Raw genomic sequence first — 6000 nt, 5'->3', positions numbered from 1 at the left:
CGACAATACTTCTTAAGAAATCACAAACATCAAACTGATAAAGAGATACAGAGTACAGACTCAGTGTCCCTTAGCAGGTACAGAATCTGAGTTTTTACCGAGAAATAACAGAGCAAGCCTAGAAGAGAAGGATACACTTTTCTGAGGGAGGAATGTGTGCTCAGTGATTTCACAAGTTGGAGTCACACCAGCTTGTCTTAATTTGATTTTAGTTTCTCTGATTAGTGTACTGATTACTCTATGATTGGTCATACATGATTGGTTCTTACTTTGATTTCTTAACATATGACAATTGCTTAAAAATGTACCATACTACTTTATAATAAGAAAAATTATAAAGTGCAGTAAACAGTAATAAACTAATCAAACCAACAAAAAAAAATGTTTTCTCAAAGAATAGAATTTTGACTATATTGTAAGCAGAAGATAGAGTGTGCCAGTAGTCCAGAGAAAAGGGTGTTACAATAGTCAACGCGAGAAGTAATAAAAGCCTGGACCAATGACTCAGCATCTTTCTGGCTAACATAGGGACAGAGTTGGGTGATACAGTGAAGTTGGAAAAATGCTCCTTCAAACAGTTTGCTGATCTATGCATCTAGGGTTAAAGAAGGGTCAAGAATGATGCCTAAGTTTTTGACTGGCGCAGATGAAAAAATTGAAGTATCATCAATGTCAATTAAATTTCTTGTTAGAGCTGAGGGGCCAGCAATTATTATCTCAGTTTTACTCAAGTTCAACCTGAGAATGCTGGAATTTAACCAGCCCTTCAGTTCATTAACACATGAGGGTAATGAGTCTGGTGAACAGAGCTTGGCCGGCAAGCTGTATATATTTGAATATCCTCAGCGTAGCAATGATAGTTAATGGATCATTTGTCAAAGAGGAATAATGTAAATGATTAGTAATAGTGGACCAAGAACTGAACCCTGCGGAACATCCTGTTTGAGTGAAACAGAGGGGGATTTATTGTTGTGCGTCGAGATGTAGTACTGCCAATCCTTGAGATAGGATAATGCAGCTCCAATCTGAGAAAGTTGAAAGAGTAATAGTTTGTGGCAGACTGTGTCAAAAGCTGAGCTGAGGTCGAGTAACCAAGAGAATGGAAAGATTGCCAGAGTCACCAGAGAGTAAATGATCATTAGCAACTTTTACTAGAGCAGTGTCAGTGCTGTGATGTAGGCGGAAACCAGATTAAAATATGTCAAACTCTTCGTCTGGAGACTTTGTGTGACTGTCACACTTGCTTCTTATTTTGGCAGCGAAACCCAGCAGCCTTCATTATAGATGTGGCCATTGAAAATGCATGTCAAAGGACAAAGGGATTCTGCGATTCGTATCGCACGTGTGCTGGAGGCACAGGAAAGACAGGACCAGTAGGGCGCAGTCATGTTTCATTTGAACAAACGTGGTTTGCTAGCAGTTCTGCCAGGACATATGCTGTATACAGCACATATTCCTTTACCAACGAAACCGTGCAGTTTCTTATACTGAAGCCCATGATTTGCTTGTGCGTGGATCTGTGAACAGAGTACATTAAACTTTGTTGTACCTGAAATAAAAGGAAATGTGTGCTCGGTTACATTTAAGGTTACATCTAAAGAGTTTCTCATTAAAACTTATGCTACACCTAACTTAAACAAGTTTTAATTACAGTATTGAATTATACAAAGTAAGTGTGTATAATACCTTCACATAGTAAAGGTACAATAATTATAGTATTTAAATGAACATGGCTGCTAGATTAGCGCATCGGTAACGTCCTTGGTGTAGTATATAGTATGTTTTTGGGCTCTTGTGCTTGTGTTTTTGGGATGCTGCTTTCATTACTGACATACAAGCATTTTTCTGTAAAATGTTTGGAAATCTAAAATGTTTCTGTACTGACTCGATAATGTAGAAGTCATCAAACCTATAACAAGGTTTGTATTTTTTAAAAATAGGGACTTTTGCACAGTACTGTATTTTTAAAAAAGTTTTATGAAATAATGTCTGAACAATAATTTAATCTTTTTCATAACTCACCATGGTAAAGCGGTTACTAAAGATGAATAAATGAATTAAGGATTGAGTAAACCCCAATTTACATGAGAGACAATAAATGTGACCCTCAGTGCCATGTGAGCACCGTTAATCAGCATGGATAATCACCGTCCTTTCTTTGTCCCTCATGCTTCATATCTAAACCGCCTCTCTCACTCTCTGTGAGCTATGTTTAAATGTCTAATGTTTTTTTTTATTATTATTTATTTATTTTTAAAAAATAGTATAATGTGTTAGACAGATTTATTATTTTCCATATTTATTGCCTATATTGATTAATTAACTGATGCATTATTTGGCTGAATGAATAAGACCTAAAAATAGTGATAGGGGCACTAATAGTCTTAAAGAGTTTCTGCAACTCTGGAAATGATGGCTAGATGACTGGCCAACTAGTGTTAGATACCCAGATAGTGATAGATACCCAGATAGTGTTAGATACCCAGATAGTAATAGATACTCAGATAGTGTTAGATACCCAGGGATACCCAGAAACCATCTTGATGCACTTTACATACCTTTAATGGCCATCTCCCCGGTTGATAGTACAATGATCCTTCCCTAACGTCAGTAATAATGAGTAGTTTCAGTTTCATTTTTGCCGGAGCCTTTTGGAGAGCCGAACTCATCATGGCAATCAATTCGCGCAAGCACAATAATGTTTTTTTTTTTTTGCACGTGACATCACTTTTAACAATAGATATCATCACAAAGCAGCTTATCAGAAATTCAGATGGAGATTTCGATTGCTACACTGGTGAATCCCTGAGACAGCGTGAGGATGAAAACATGACAGGAGCCAAATTCTAAAGGGTGATCCTCGAAAGTGGGATTATAAATGATTACAATCAACATCATAGAGAGAAAAAGTCTGAACAGATTTATCACTGGAATTTGTATCTGTTTGGGACTCTATGTGTTTGTGTTATAACTTTCCATTCAGGTTTGAAAACAGACCAAATTCTATGTTGAATCTGTATGTAAGGAAAGGTTTGTACTAAGGCTTTTGTGCATAACTGAAGCTAAACTATTAGAATAGAGCCTGTATGAAAGACTTCTATTACTTATTAGCATAATTATCCTCATACAGGGTTCATAGAGATTCTTCATAATGAAATTCCAGGATTTTCAAGGACTTTTCAAGCACTATTTTTGTTTTTGTTTTCAAGGACTGTGCAAGAGATGTCAATCCATCAATTTTCTGTACCACACGGGGAGCCTGGAGTCTATCCCAGGGGACTCAGGGCATGAGGCACATCACAACTCATCACAGGGCACAATCACACACTCATTCACACACACATTCATACACTTCAGACAATTTAGAGATGCCAATCAGCCCACAACTCATGTCCCCACAATAATAATAATTATTATTAATAATACTTATAAAGCACAACCAATTTTATATGGTGCATTTTCCAGCCACGCTGGACTAAATTAGCATTTATTAGCATAAACCTTGCATGCTAACACTGTTTACGATTGGAAATCACTCATTGGTCATGAAGACAGGATCGAGGATACTGTAGGTCCAATTTAGCCAGTCGGATTTAGCAACGAGGTGTGTGAGTGTGTGATGTTTTGTACTCCATCTGTGAGCAGGGTTCATACAAGGTGTGTGAAGAGCTTGAATTTGGCCTTTTGAAATGTAAATACCAGAAAAACTTGAAAATTGGAAAACCATTTTTTATCCAGTGATGCTTAAAAAGTGTTTGAATTATAAAAGGCCAATAAATACGAAATCTCTAAAAAAAAACCTTTGAAGTGTTTATTTTCGATAGAACACGAATACAACGAATAGGCCTACATCCTTTTACTCAAAATATGACACCCCACTGAAGCCTCTCCCAGTCCTCCTCCTCCCACTCCTCCCACGAGAGATGTCATTCAAACATATTCTTTATTTTTTCTTTTTAAATTCAAAACTAAATTAATAATAATACTAATAAAGCATAACCAATTTTTATATGGTGCCTTTTCCAGCCATGCTGGACTAAATTTGCATTTCCTAGACATTGCTTTGTCTTCCCCATTTCACTATACTCCAGGTGAGTGACAGGAGCACTGTGTCCAACAACTTTCAGTGAAAAAGTCACTAAATATCACTAGATGATGTCATGCGCTAATTAGCATATTCATTACATATTCGTTCACAACTCTCCGTGCTCACATATGGTATTTTAATACAGGCGAAATTCCCAATAAAGCTGCTCACATTGATGCATTTTTTTCTGCTTCTGTTGTCAGATAAGGGAACGAGTATGAAATAGTGACTGAACGCGGTGCATTAAGAGACCACATGTTCACCAGCAGTCACTTCCCAGCCATTTCCAAGCTGCTGCTGTGCACTGATTAAACCCTGATTTTATAACCACGATGTCCTCTAACAAAATCATCGTACACACACGTTATCGACAGCGGCTGTGCTGTGATTTCGGCCATATTTAAGTGTAAAATGATCCCCCAGAGAGAAAGTTAGAAACGAATCAATGTGCTGCTCCTCTCTGCCGCAGAGAGAGAGAGAGAGAGAGAGAGAGAGAGAGCGAGAGAGAGAGAAATGTAAGGTGCTTTTTTGAAAGTAAAAAACACACAAAAAAAGGTAGCTAAAGGGGTCTGAGAAGTGGACCGGAGCTGTCTCTGTCACAGTGAGTGAGTGAATAGCGGGAGTAGAAGGAGTGGGCGTAGGAGGAGGGGGAGGCTGCAGTGGGGTGACATATTTTGAGTAAAAGGATGTAGGCCTACTCGTTGTATTCGTGTTCTATCGAAAATAAACACTTTAAAGTTTTTTTTTTTAGCGATTTCGTATTTATTGACTTTTTACAATTCAAGCACTTTTAAGCACCACTGGATAAAAAAAGGTTTTCCAATTTTCAAGGTTTTCTGGTATTTACATTTCAAAAGGCCAAATACAAGTGCCTCACGCACCTTGACTTACGAACCCTGCTCACAGATGGAGTACAAAACATTACACACTCACACACCTCTCCGCTAATTCCGACTGGCTAAATTGGACCTACAGTATCCTCGATCCTGTCTTCATGACCAATGAGTGATTTCCAATCGTAAACAGTGTTAGCATGCGACTTTGACCTCATGTTCTTTAGTTGAAGTTCATGAGCACAAATGTATTAAGGCCGTGTGTACTTGCTTGTGCGTGTGTGTGTGTGTGTGTGTTGCCTGACATTGAGGCTTACCGAGGTGCAGGTCGGCACTGTTTAACATGCAGCGTGTTTCTCCGGGGGTTTCGTTTCTCCTTCCCTCTCTGTGACACTCTGCTTGATCACTGCTATTAATTGCTGCTAATTACTCATTGTTGCCCTGGAGACAGACACACACACACACACACACACACACATGCTCACATTTGGATGCTCAAGGGCTTTCGCTCTGACATCAGATTGCTAGTCAGAGCTTTATTAATACTATTTTACGCTAATAAAAAACATTAGCATTTTGTAGACGGGGAACGTCACATGTTATCACTACACAGGGCTCTTGTAAAGGCAATTCGAGTCTTTCTTTCAATAAAGAAAATAGGATTTAGACACCTATTGTTTCCTGCTACATGATATAACAAGTGATTAAGTTACTGTTACCACTCCAAAGTCAATCACATCCACAAGTATTTTATTCTTATACCACAGCAGTTTGCCAATGATTCCTGTTTTGTCTTAATCAAAGAATGACACGTCATACTTTTCATCCATTTATACTTTAATGTTCTGGAACGTCTATGAAACAATCTGGTTCCTGTGATGTCACATACACTTAAAACGGAGTTTAAAACATTTTTTAAACATCAGTCAGCTCCCTGTTTCTAGGCACTGATCATTCAGTGCCATTTTAAGAGCCATCCTTCCAACTTTCGTGCCCTAAAAAAAATCCCGCAATGCACCGCAAAAACCAGGGCGCAAGCAACGATGCTCACGATGTTGAAGTGAAATCATATTTTCTGAA

The sequence above is a fragment of the Ictalurus punctatus genome, chromosome 12 (assembly GCF_001660625.3).
Source record: "Ictalurus punctatus breed USDA103 chromosome 12, Coco_2.0, whole genome shotgun sequence".
Lineage (NCBI taxonomy): Eukaryota > Metazoa > Chordata > Actinopteri > Siluriformes > Ictaluridae > Ictalurus > Ictalurus punctatus.
This window is presented reverse-complemented; position numbering follows the sequence as displayed.